A 13,788-nucleotide genomic window follows, 5' to 3' on the forward strand; every position below is an offset into this window, starting at 1 on the left:
TCTGCATAGCTTTCCTGTAGCTCCTGTGTGGGCAGTGTCTATGCCTAGCTCCCTTGTCTGTTTCAGCGCTGGTTCCTGTCCCTGCCCCTCTTTGGATTCCCTTGGTTTGAACTTGTGCACTGCTTTGGATTTGACTACTCTGCCTTCTCCTGCCCTTCGACCTTGGCTTATGGACATCACTACGCTGCCTTCTCCAACCCTTGAACTCTGGCTTACGGACATCACTACGCTGCTCTCTGCAACCCTTGAACTCTGGCACACGGACATTACCCTCCGACCTCTGGCACCCCGGACTCAGCAAGTATACGTTAACCCTTTCTTACCAGGCCCGGCAACGCATTACCACACTCCGGGCACGCCCTCACTGCTGTGGGTGCGTGTTATACCCTTACCCACCTCAGTACTGGGCCTGGCCAGGTCTGCGGGCATACAGGCGTTACACTAGACAAGGGCAGCGAACAGGGGGAGAGAGCCGTGACATGTATCCTGGGCCCGATAGCTGCAAGGTGCCTGACCGGTGCTGGAAGTTGGACCCTGCTAGATGTCACACAACACGCGTGTCTGGCTGCCGGGCGTCTGGTTGTGGCCAGGCCCCAGCTCTCCCCAGCTATAGGCCTCTCTCCCTCACTATCCCGTGCCGAGTCTCTCTATGATGTCAGTGCAGGCCAGAAGCTTGGCTCAGCTGCCGGCGAGCACTGGCATGAGAGGGAATGAGGGAGAGATGCAGGCCCACGCAGCAGCATGAAAGAGTCAGGGCCCCTAGCAAGTATAGGCCAGTCAGCCGGACTCACTAGTTGGGCCTAACCTCTGACAGGGTCAAACTTCCAGTGTCGCCCGGGCCTCTCTCTGTCACCGGCATTAGAGGCCTGACGCAGAAGAGAGAGATAGGGTGACGAGGAGACGAGAGGGTGAGACGAGGGGAGACGAGAGGGTGAGAGAGACCCGCAGCAGCTGGGGAGAGAACCCATCACCAAGGTAAGTGTAAGAATTTATTGGGGGTAGTGTAAATATGTATTTAGTGGGGGAGTGTAAGAAAGTATTCGTGGGGGTAGTGTAAGTATATATTTGTGGAGGGGTAGTGTAAGAATGTATTTGGTTGGTTGTGTAAGTATGTATTTGGGGGTAGTAAAAGTATGTATTTTTGGGGTAGTGTAAGAATGTATTTGGTTGTAGTGTAAGAATGTATTTGAGGGGGTAGTGTAAGAATGTATTTGGGGGATAGTGTAAGTATAAATGGGGGGTAGTGCATGAATGTTTTTGTGGGGGTAGTGTATGAATGTATTTGTGGGGGGGTAGTGTAAGAATGTTTTGAGGGGTAGCGTAAGAATGTATTTGGGGGATAGTGTAAGTATATATTGGGGGGGTAGTAAAAGTATGTATTTGGTAGGGCAGTAAAAATATTTATTTGGGGGGTAGTATAAGAATGTATTTGGGATGATAGTGTAAGTATGTATTTGGGGGGTAGTATAAGTATGTAGTTGAGGGTAGTGTAAGAATGTATTTGGGGGATAGTGTATGTATGTATTTGGGGGTGGTGGTATAAGTATGTAGTTGGGGATGTAGTGTAACAATGTAGTTGGGGGTAGTGTAAGAATGTATTTGGGTGGGTAGTAAAAGTATGTATTTTGGGGGGTAGTGTAAGAATGTAGTTGGGGGTAGGGTGCAGTGTAAGTATGTATTTGGAAGGTAGTTAAATTATGTATTTGGGGTAGTGTAAAAATGTATTGTGGGGTAGTGCAAGTGTATATTTGGGAGGGGTAGTGTAAGCATGTATTTTGGGGGGTTGTGTAAGTATGTGTTTGGGGGGTAGTAAAAGTATGTATTTGGAGTAATGTAAGAATGTATTTCGGGGTAGTGTAAGAATGTATTTGAGGGGGTAATGTAAGAATGTATTTGGGGGTAGTGTAAGAATGTATTTGGGGGGTAGGGTAAGAATGTATTTGGGGGATAGTGTAAGTATAAATGGAGTGGGGTGTAGTACATTAATGTTCTTGTAGGGTGAGTAGTGTAAGAATGTACTGTGAGGGGTAGTGTTAGAATGTTTTGGGGGTAGTGTAAGAATGTGAATTGTGGGCTAGTAAAAGTATGTATTTGAGGGGATAGTGTAAGAATGTATTTGGGGGATAGTGAAAGTATGTATTTGGGGGGTAGTATAAGTTTGTAGTTGGAGGAGGGAGGTAGTGTAAGAATGTAGTTGGGGGTAGTATAAGAATGTATTTGGGGGGTTAGTGTAAGAATGTATTTGGGGGATAGTGTAAGTATGTATTTGGGAGGGCAGTAACAGTATTTTTGGGGGGGGAGTGTAAGAATGTATTTGGGAAGATAGTATATGTATGTTATTTGGGGGGGTAGTATAAGTATGTTGTTGGGGGTAGTGTAATAATGTAGTTGGGGGTAGTGTAAGAATGTATTTGGGGGTTGTATGTATGTATTTGGGGGGTGGTATAACTATGTAGTTGGGGTGTAGTGTAAGAATGTATTTGGGTGGTTAGTAAAAGTATGTATTTTGGGGGATAGTGTAAGAATGTAGTTGGGGTAGTGTAAGAATGTATTTGGGAGGTAGTTAAAGTATGTATTTGGGGGTTGTGTAAAAATGTATTGGTGAGGTAGTGTAAGTATATATTTGGGGAGGGGTAGTGTAAGTATATATTTGGGGGGTCGTAAAAGTATGTATTTGGGGGTAGTGTAAGAATGTATTTGGGGTAGTGTAAGAATGTATTTAGGGGATGGTGTAAGTATAAATGGGGTGATGGGTAATACATGAATGTTTTTGTGGGGGGTAGTGTAAGAATGTATTGTGTGGGGTAGTGAAAGAATGTTTTTTTGGGATCGTGTAAGAATGTATTTGGGGGATAGTGTAAGTATGTGAATTTGGGGGGGGTAGAAAAAGTATGTATTTGGGAGGGTAGTAAAAAGTATGTAGTTGGGGGGAGGTAGTGTAAGAATGTGTAAGAATGTAGTTGGGGGTACTATATGAATGTATTTGGGGGGTTAGTAAAAGTATGTATTTGGGGGCTAGTGTAAGAATGTATTTGGGGGGATAGTGTAAGTATGTATTTGGGTTGGTGGTATAAGTACGTAGTTGGGGGGTAGTGTAAGAATGTAGTTGGGGTAGTGTAATAATGTATTTGGGGGATAGTGTAACTATGTATTTGGGGGGTAGTATAAGTATGTAGTTGGGGGGGAGGTAGTGTAAGAATGTAGTTGGGGGTACTATATGAATTTATTTTGGGGGTTAGTAAAAGTATGTATTTGTGGGGTAGTGTGAGAATGTATTTGGAGGGGTAATGTAAGTATGTATTTGGGAGATAGTAAAAGTATGTACAGCAGCGGCAGCTTTTATTCGAACAAATCACCGGCTTTTACCTGGCATGTTCCTGGAATGCCACGCTCCCAGCCAGGCGCATGCCCGGCTGACGCGCGGTTGATGTGTTAATTGATAATGGTTCAGGATTTACTAGGCTGCAATGCTTCGCGTGTCCGCCAGATGGCATAAATTCATGAATTGTAATGCAGTATATATATATATATACTGTATAACAACAACCCCTATAACCACTACCATACAGTACTATACACATACAGTACTGTATATGCACATCAATGATACTATAGGCCGGCGGGGGCGAGATGTGTTTGCAGCAGAGAGAGAACCGCTGCTCTCTCTGCGCAAACATCGGCACATTAAAAATTATTTAAAATACATTTTTATTCATAGTGTAGATGTGCAGGGGGGCTCCGGAACTGAACCGCATTTATGAGGTGCCGGTATCCCTCTGCATTTGAAGGTCCCGATCACGTGACCGCGGCATGTAAACAAAGCAGAGGGATACCGGCACCCCCTAAAGTGGCCTGTATCTCGGGAAGCAGGGGGTCCCCGGACCTAAAACCAAAACGTTTCTGCTCTGGAGACCCTCTGCACATGTACAGTATAAATAAAACACATATATAAATAAACACTCGTTCCTTACCTTAGCGGCTATGTGCTATGGTAACGAAGCAGCATTTCTGTATTTTAATAATATTGTACAGTGAGCAGGGGGTTCCCTGAGCCAGAAATTAATGCTCAGGGGACCCCCTGCTCCTGCACAATATTATTAAAAATACAGAAATGCTGCTTCATTACCATAGCTGATAGCCGCTAAGGCAATGAAGGGGTTAACCCACGTGCCCGCTTTATTGTGGGAAGCGGGGGTGGGTGAAGGGGGTATTTGGCCCTTGGTGTGAGTTTAGGACTTGAGGAGGGGTTGCGGGTGCACTTAACCCCTTCACGACCGTAGCAGTTAATACCGCTACAGCCATGAAGGGGTTAACCCCTACCGCTACCCCCCGCAAGCCCTAAACAACCATCGTTGGGGCTAATACCCCCTTCACCCACCCCCACTACCCACAATAAAAAAAACTCACACACAGCAGCCGCCCAAAAAATAAATAAATAAATCTAAATAAATACATAAATACATGAATATAAATAAATAAATTTAAAATACATTTTTATTCATAGTGTAGATGTGCAGGGGGTCTCCGGAGCTGAACCGCGTTGGTTTCAGGTCCGGGGACCCCCTGCTCCCCGAGATACAGCCCCCTTTATGAGGTTAATTGCCCATTATTAAAAACATTAACTAGCATATTCAAATAAATAAAGTACTACTGACGTCATCAATACGAAGTGTCCGTCGCCAGCAACATCCTTGTATTGTCCACAAAATACATTGCCAAAACAAAGCCAATACATTGCAATTACATTCAGATATCAATTAACCCCTTAAACACCTTATCGGATAATAACCGCAAAGGTAATTAAGGGGTTAAGCCACACTGGCCCGATACCCACCCTTCACCTATGAATTTGTACAGTGGCTTCATCATGCAACTATATATACAGTATATATATATATATATATATATATATATATATATATATAAAACACACAAAAGGAGAAGTTGCTCAACACATAATATATAAGGTTAACTCAAGCCCTTAAGTAAAACTAACTATAAGGGTAAAGTAAAATATATACCCCAAAATAAAGTCAGTATATAAATTAAATAGGACCTGATGGTGCTAGGGGATAGTGAAAACTATATAAGACACACAGATGAAAAAGACAAAGACAATCCCCTTAGTAGCACTCTAAATTCACAACTGTCAATTCTTCTGAGTCTTCGGGAACCGTCACTTCTTCTTCGTTTTGTAGCCATAACGTTGCCTGTCTCGCAAGCGTCTTGCGTCCCCTCCGAGTCCTCCTCCTGCTTTGTCCTGTTGGCCACCTCTGCCTAAAAAAGGTGCTCTATAGTTGGAACCAGCTCCATGTGTGGCATCTGCATCCGAAGATTCTGCTTCAGAAGAGGTGAAGCCTGGGGAGATATCAGCTGCATCAATGTTAGATTTATTCCTTTTGCCATGTTTCTTGCCCCTTTCCCAGAGGTAAACATTATTTGCTTTATAATCAGCAGAGTCACGTAGAAATTTTGTTTTCTTGACAGTTGTAATGTCCTCCTCATATTTTGATAAGTCCTGCTCTATTTTAGCAATTAGATCTGCTGTTTCACTTTCCATGTTTTTCAATGTTAACTCTGTTTGTTCTGCTATGTCCTTTAACACACTTTCATCATGTGCAATTAAAATCTGCATCAACTGAAAGGAACAGGTACTAAGTGTGTTCTCCCATTGTTCCTTTAGTTTGATGTCATTGAATTGAAATGCAGGAAATGTCTGCAGTCTCAGACCCCTTGGTATTAATTTATTGAAAATATACTTTTCCAAGGCGGTCTTATTCCACCAAACCCTCAGTTTTTTTTTGAGTAAGCAGTTTAAGTGTATGCATATTATCTTTATCCTTACTGGTGGATACTATTACTTCTGATTGTGTACCCTCATCCATAATTGAGAAAATCTCATTAGCACTAGCTAACCGCCTTTGGTCATTGCTGCTAATATTCATTCTCTGAATTGGTAGAAGCACCTGGATCCAAAAAAACAATCTAACAATTATAAAGTGGAGCTAACAAACCATAAGCTAAGAAAAGCAAGTATAAACAAAACACACAAAAGGAGAAGTTGCTCAACACATAATATATAAGGTTAACTCAAGCCCTTAAGTAAAACTAACTATAAGGGTAAAGTAAAATATATACCCCAAAATAAAGTCAGTATATAAATTAAATAGGACCTGATGGTGCTAGGGGATAGTGAAAACTATATAAGACACACAGATGAAAAAGACAAAGACAATCCCCTTAGTAGCACTCTAAATTACACCTAAACTAATCTATAAGATAAAGATTGTTAAAAAGAAACAGATGCTCCGCCAATTCAAAAAAAATGAACAAGATTTTATTGATTTAACAACAAGAAACACTAACTTAAAAACATGAAAATACTAAAGACAGCCTATGAAAATATATATGTATCAAAAATATAAAGAGAGGACTACTAATCAAATACTGTCAGTATTACAAAAAGAAGAAAAACTAAAATGTGTCTAAATAAAGTTTAAATAATGACAACAAAGTAGTTTAGTCTAACATAATAGGCAATACAAAATATATTCCCACTGACATATGCATGAAAGAATGTTAAATCATTGCGTTGGAAAAAGTATATAGTCAATGACCCAGTATATAGCCAGGAAAAATTAATATATATACCAAAAACATAGGGGAAAGAAAAAAAAGGAGATAAAGCACACAGGGAAAAAATAATATAACTTTAATAATAGTTATACCCTGAACAGCATTTCCCCAAAATGAAATCAATGAGAACTGATGCAGCAAATAAAGAAAAATATGACTAATAAAGACATATTAGCAAACAGAGTCATACATATTGAAAACACCACAGAGCGCAGCACTGCAAGGACAGGTAATGCCCAAACAGTAAGGAGGGTAATACTCAGCTGCAGCTAGATTGTGTAGAGTTTGTGTCCATATTGATTGTACAGGATGTGTTTCCAAAGTCTGCTTATAACAGGAACAAAAAATAAAGTCCAAAATGCTGCATCAGATCCATCATAAGTCCCTCAGAATAAAAGATTACATTAAGGCTGTAGTAAAGTAAACACTCTACGCGTTTCACCCGTCGGTGGGCTTCTTCCCGGAGTGGTAAAATTTAAAGTGATGGCGTGCAGTGTTTTATAGGAGGTAAAGTAATCAGTTCCAGCTTTGTTCTTATTTTCCTGTTCAATTAAAGCTACCTGCTCAGTTGGGCTGCGTCACGCACAACAGTGCAAGCAATATTGTAATCATTTCAGGCAGAGCTTCAAATTAAGCCCATATATTCGCACTGGTGTGTATGAAAATGACAACTTCACAGCACAAAAAGTGACAGCTTGCAAGTATATAGATAGCTATGGTCTTATAATAAACATTTCTCCCTAAAGAGACAGTGGTGCAGCTACAGACATAAAAATTAGTAGCACCGCTTTTCTTTTGCATCTCTGGAAATGCAAACAGCATCATTTTGCACAAAATCAGGAATAAAATGCAGCATGAATTAGTTTAAAGTATATTAATACAACTTTAAAGATCTAGTTTTATCCAGTTACTACTAGTCATCATTGTAATTATACCAATAATACTAAATTTACAATATTATTCTCTGACATAGTCTGAAAACATATACACAGTTTAGCAATCAAAGCATAAATACAGAGACCAATAAAATCTGTGTAGATGGTATTTCCATCAATACTATGGTTCTGAAGCAAGGATTATGCTGAAGCAGACGTCATAGGTAATGTATTAAATGACGTCACTAGCAGATCATATCAAAGACTGGTGCAATGGGAGGTATCAATTCATTTACCAAAGCATTTTATAGTCCAAGCAAGAATACAGAAACCAAGGAATCTGTATAGGGGATGTTTCCACAAATGCTGTGATTCTGACGCAAGGGTTATGCTGAAGCAGACGTCATAGGTGATGTATTAGATGACGTCACTAGCAGATCATATCAAGGACTGGTGCAGTTGGATGGAATCAATTCATTTGCCAATGCACTGACAAAGCAAAGACATATATGTTAATAACATAGAACAATAGTATATTTAGAGTTAGTATTGAAAACATGAGAAAATTAATAAATGAAGAGAGTTGTATATAAAAGAGTAGAAGATGACATTATATCAGAAAATAATTATGAAATTTTGTTAAAAAAATTAAATAGTAAAACAGAGAGGAACGAAATAATACATATTTATGCAAAATTAATTTCAAAAGAAAGGGGGCCACGCATCTTCACAAGGTAATGAAGATAAATTGGACCACAATATTGCATATACAGTATGTACAGATGTCAATTGTAAACTATAAAAACATAGCAAACCCTAAAGAATCATTTAGTACCATGGGCTGCATGGTATTGAGAAGAACTATCCAGCGACACTCCTTTTTAAGGAGAGCTTTCTCCAAATCCCCACCCCTTATGCCTAGGGCCACTTTATCAAAGGCAAATGCTGTTAGACACGTAACGTCTGAAGCATGATGTTGAAGGAAATGTCTAGCTACAGATGTAATTTTTTTGAATGAATCCAAATCCCGTTGTGCCGTTTTGATATTTCTTGTGTGTTCTAAGACCCTAAAGCGGACTTCTCGTGTAGTCATGCCAATATATTTAAGGTCACAAGGACAAGTTAAACAGTATATCACCCCCTTGGTCTTGCAGTTAAGGGCGTATCCAATATTATATTCTTTAGTGTGTTTACTGTTCAAAAATTTGTCCGTCTGTACCATATACCTACAGGCAGAGCAGCTGTTACATTTAGAGAAACCCTTTTTCCTGAGAGACAGGAATGTTTCGCTTGTATGGGGAACATAATGACTATGTACAAGTCGGTCTTTGAGGTTAGGTGACCGTCGACTTGTCATGTTGACCTTGTCACCTACCGCTTCCCTTAGTTCTCCGTCTGTACATAGGACAGGCCAGTGTTTTTGTAAAATACACTGGAGATCTTTCCACCTGTCATTATATGTACCAAAAAAACGTGTTTTGGAGTCTTGTGTCCTCATTTTCGGATGTAATAATGTAATGCGTTTGCTACTTGCACTGTGCTGATACCCAGCGTAGATGTATTTATTGCTGTAGCCTCTAGATCTAAATCTTTTACGCATCTGAGCAGCTCTAGATTCGAAACAAACCTCGGTTGAGCAATTACGCTTTAATCTCAAAAATTCACTGCGGGGGATGCCCCGAATCTGGTGCTGCTGATGAAAACTTGAGGCATGCAAGATTGAATTTGTGGAGGTAGATTTTCTGAAAATATCAGTACCAATACTGCCAACCTCATCAATGAAGATCCTGAGATCCAGAAAGTCCACTGATTCAGTGCTTGATTTATAAGTAAGTTTAATATTGAGTTTGTTGTGGTTGAGCACATCGACGAAACTCCTAAGCTCTGTAGCAGAGCCCTGCCAGAGAATAAGAATATCGTCAATATATCTCAACCACAACAAAACATGCATGGTAAGATGAAGATTTTCCTCACAAAAAACCACCTCCCTCTCCCACCAACCCAGAAACAAGTTTGCATATGATGGGGCACATGTTGCCCCCATCGCCGTCCCTCTAATCTGTAAATAAAATCTACTCTTAAACACAAAATAATTGTGATATAGTATAAATGAAAGAAGCTGTAAGAGAAGATTAGTGAGATTTGGACTGAAAGAGGATGTTTTCAAAAAAAAATTCCACAGCACATAAGCCATCTTTGTGGTTTATGGAAGTGTATAAAGCCTCCACATCACACGTGACAAGAATAGTATTGGCATCAGCCATGATGCCGTCCAATCGTGAGAGGACATCCATAGTGTCACGTAAGTATGATGGTAAAGCTTCCACGGATGGGCGTAAGAAAGGGTCCAGGAATTGGCTGATGGGCTCACACAGGCTGCCAATACCCGCCACAATTGGTCTCCCAGGGGGATTGGTCATGCTCTTATGTATCTTGGGTAACAAATACAGGGTTGCCATAATAGGATGTTTGGTAATTAGGCTCTCTCTATTTTTGCTTGTTATAGTACCCATTGTGCAAGCTTCACTGAGAATAATTTCAAGCTCTTTTTTGAACTTGTCAGTGGGATCAGCACTAAGTTCTGTATAGCAATTTCGATCTCGCAGTTGTTTAAAGGCTTCCCGCTCATACTGGGATTTAGGCCACACCACCACGTTGCCACCTTTATCAACTGGTTTGAACTCGACCGTTGTCATTTTGCCAAGTTCTTTCACAGCACGCCATTCCTGGTAATTCAGATTTTTGGCCCCTGATCGCTCAGGTAATTTCAGAATATCATTGGCCACCAGGGATACAAATACTTCTATCTGTGGGCATGTCTGGAATGGTGGACAAAATGTGGATTTAGGACGAAATTGAGCTAGGATTTTGGACTCACTTGGGACAGAATCTTCAATTCCTACAAATTCGGTATTCATATCAGAGATAAGTTGACGTTCCATCATATTCCATCCATCATCTCCTTCCAAATGTATGGAGGTGTCTTTACCTTTGGAATAGAATTTCCTCAGAAGAAGTTTGCGGCAAAATAGATGCAAGTCCTTAATCCATTCAAACTTATCCATTGTTGAAGTAGGGGCGAATGATAAGCCCTTTTAAGGACATTAATTTGATCTGCAGTCAGGCAGATGTCTGACAGATTCACAACTGTCAATTCTTCTGAGTCTTCGGGAACCGTCACTTCTTCTTCGTTTTGTAGCCATAACGTTGCCTGTCTCGCAAGCGTCTTGCGTCCCCTCCGAGTCCTCCTCCTGCTTTGTGCTGTTGGCCACCTCTGCCTAAAAAAGGTGCTCTATAGTTGGAACCAGCTCCATGTGTGGCATCTGCATCCGAAGATTCTGCTTCAGAAGAGGTGAAGCATGGGGAGATATCAGCTGCATCAATGTTAGATTTATTCCTTTTGCCATGTTTCTTGCCCCTTTCCCAGCGGTAAACATTATTTGCTTTATAATCAGCAGAGTCACGTAGAAATTTTGTTTTCTTGACAGTTGTAATGTCCTCCTCATATTTTGATAAGTCCTGCTCTATTTTAGCAATTAGATCTGCTGTTTCACTTTCCATGTTTTTCAATGTTAACTCTGTTTGTTCTGCTATGTCCTTTAACACACTTTCATCATGTGCAATTAAAATCTGCATCAACTGAAAGGAACAGGTACTACTGTAAGTGTGTTCTCCCATTGTTCCTTTAGTTTGATGTCATTGAATTGAAATGCAGGAAATGTCTGCAGTCTCAGACCCCTTGGTATTAATTTATTGAAAATATACTTTTCCAAGGCGGTCTTATTCCACCAAACCCTCAGTTTTTTTTGAGTAAGCAGTTTAAGTGTATGCATATTATCTTTATCCTTACTGGTGGATACTATTACTTCTGATTGTGTACCCTCATCCATAATTGAGAAAATCTCATTAGCACTAGCTAACCGCCTTTGGTCATTGCTGCTAATATTCATTCTCTGAATTGGTAGAAGCACCTGGATCCAAAAAAACAATCTAACAATTATAAAGTGGAGCTAACAAACCATAAGCTAAGAAAAGCAAGTATAAACAAAACACACAAAAGGAGAAGTTGCTTAACACATAATATATAAGGTTAACTCAAGCCCTTAAGTAAAACTAACTATAAGGGTAAAGTAAAATATATACCCCAAAATAAAGTCAGTATATAAATTAAATACTACCTGATGGTGCTAGGAGATAGTGAAAACTATATAAGACACACAGATGAAAAAGACAAAGACAATCCCCTTAGTAGCACTCTAAATTACACCTAAACTAATCTATAAGATAAAGATTGTTAAAAAGAAACAGATGCTCCGCCAATTCAAAAAAAATGAACAATATTTTATTGATTTAACAACAAGACACACTAACTTAAAAACATGAAAATACTAAAGACAGCCTATGAAAATATATATGTATCAAAAATATAAAGAGAGGACTACTAATCAAATACTGTCAGTATTACAAAAAAAAGAAAAAAATGTTTGGGCATTACCTGTCCTTGCAGTGCTGCGCTCTGTGGTGTTTTCAATATGTATGACTCTGTTTGCTAATATGTCTTTATTAGTCATATTTTTCTTTATTTGCTGCATCAGTTCTCATTGATTTCATTTTGGGGAAATGCTGTTCAGGGTATAACTATTATTATTGTTATATTATTTTTTCCCTGTGTGCTTTATCTCCTTTTTTTTCTTTCCCCTCTGTTTTTGGTATATATATTAATTTTTCCTGGCTATATACTGGGTCATTGACTATATACTTTTTCCAACGCAATGATTTAACATTCTTTCATGCATATGTCAGTGGGAATATATTTTGTATTGCCTATTATGTTAGACTAAACTACTTTGTTGTCATTATTTAAACTTTATTTAGACACATTTTAGTTTTTCTTTTTTTTGTAATACTGACAGTATTTGATTAGTAGTCCTCTCTTTATATTTTTGATACATATATATTTTCATAGGCTGTCTTTAGTATTTTCATGTTTTTAAGTTAGTGTGTCTTGTTGTTAAATCAATAAAATCTTGTTCATTTTTTTTGAATTGGCGGAGCATCTGTTTCTTTTTAACAATCTTTATCTTATAGATTAGTTTAGGTGTAATTTAGAGTGCTACTAAGGGGATTGTCTTTGTCTTTTTCATCTGTGTGTCTTATATATATATATATATATATATGCAAATATAGCTGTATGCTCATCTGCATGTCTTAGGCAGGTCTGCAACCCCGCCTTTCTCCATTATCACCCAGCATACAGCACTTCCACTGCAGCAAGGGATTCTGGGAAATGACATGCAAATGAGCACACAGTGCCACTTTTTGCCTCAATAACCATTTTTAACATGGTTCCCTATAGGCTTAAGCTTGCTGCATGGTCACAGCTTTGAGCACAGCCAGGGTTAGGGTGCATACCCAGAAAACCACCCACTGGCTGTGCTCAAAGCTGTGACCATGCAGCAAGCTTAAGCCTATAGGGAACCATGTTAAAAATGGTTATTGAGGCAAAAAGTGACACTGTGTGCTCATTTGCATGTCATTTCCCAGAATCCCTTGCTGCAGTGGAAGTGCTGTATGCTGGGTGATAATGGGGAAAGGCGGGGTTGCAGACCTGCCTAAGACATGCAGATGAGCATACAGCTATATTTGCATATTTGCTTTCCTGTGGAGGGTTTTTGTCACTTTTTTTACTCACCATAACTTAACTCAGTATTATGTTTTATAAAAATATATACGTATATATATATATATATATATATATATATATATATATATATATATATATATATATATATACAGTATATACACACACATGATGAACCAATATACAAATAAATGTAGAAGGGTTATCAAAACCATACTGTCCTACAAATAACACTTCTCCATACAGACACACTACATTACAATAAATTTCCTTTAATAATCCTAACTGATCTTACAATCTAAATCATCAAATGCCAATGAAACACCTCACATTCCAATCAATACATTGCATTTACATTGTATAAATGTTGCATAAAATCTATGCACCATATACATTCTGCAAATCAATGTGAACAATATCATTGCAAGCTAAATACAAATACTGTACTCCAAACAAGTCAACTTTTTTAACCAATCAAGTAAACAAAAATCAATATATAAGTACCAACTAGAAAACAAAATGTAAAACCAAAGCTAACCCTTACAATACCAAGGATTACATCTATCTAATTGTAAAAAACATTATACTGTATACACATTGAAGCATTGCAATAAACAACATACAGTACAGTACATC

The sequence above is a fragment of the Ascaphus truei genome, chromosome 1, assembly GCF_040206685.1.
Source record: "Ascaphus truei isolate aAscTru1 chromosome 1, aAscTru1.hap1, whole genome shotgun sequence".
In the NCBI taxonomy this organism is placed as follows: Eukaryota; Metazoa; Chordata; class Amphibia; order Anura; family Ascaphidae; genus Ascaphus; species Ascaphus truei.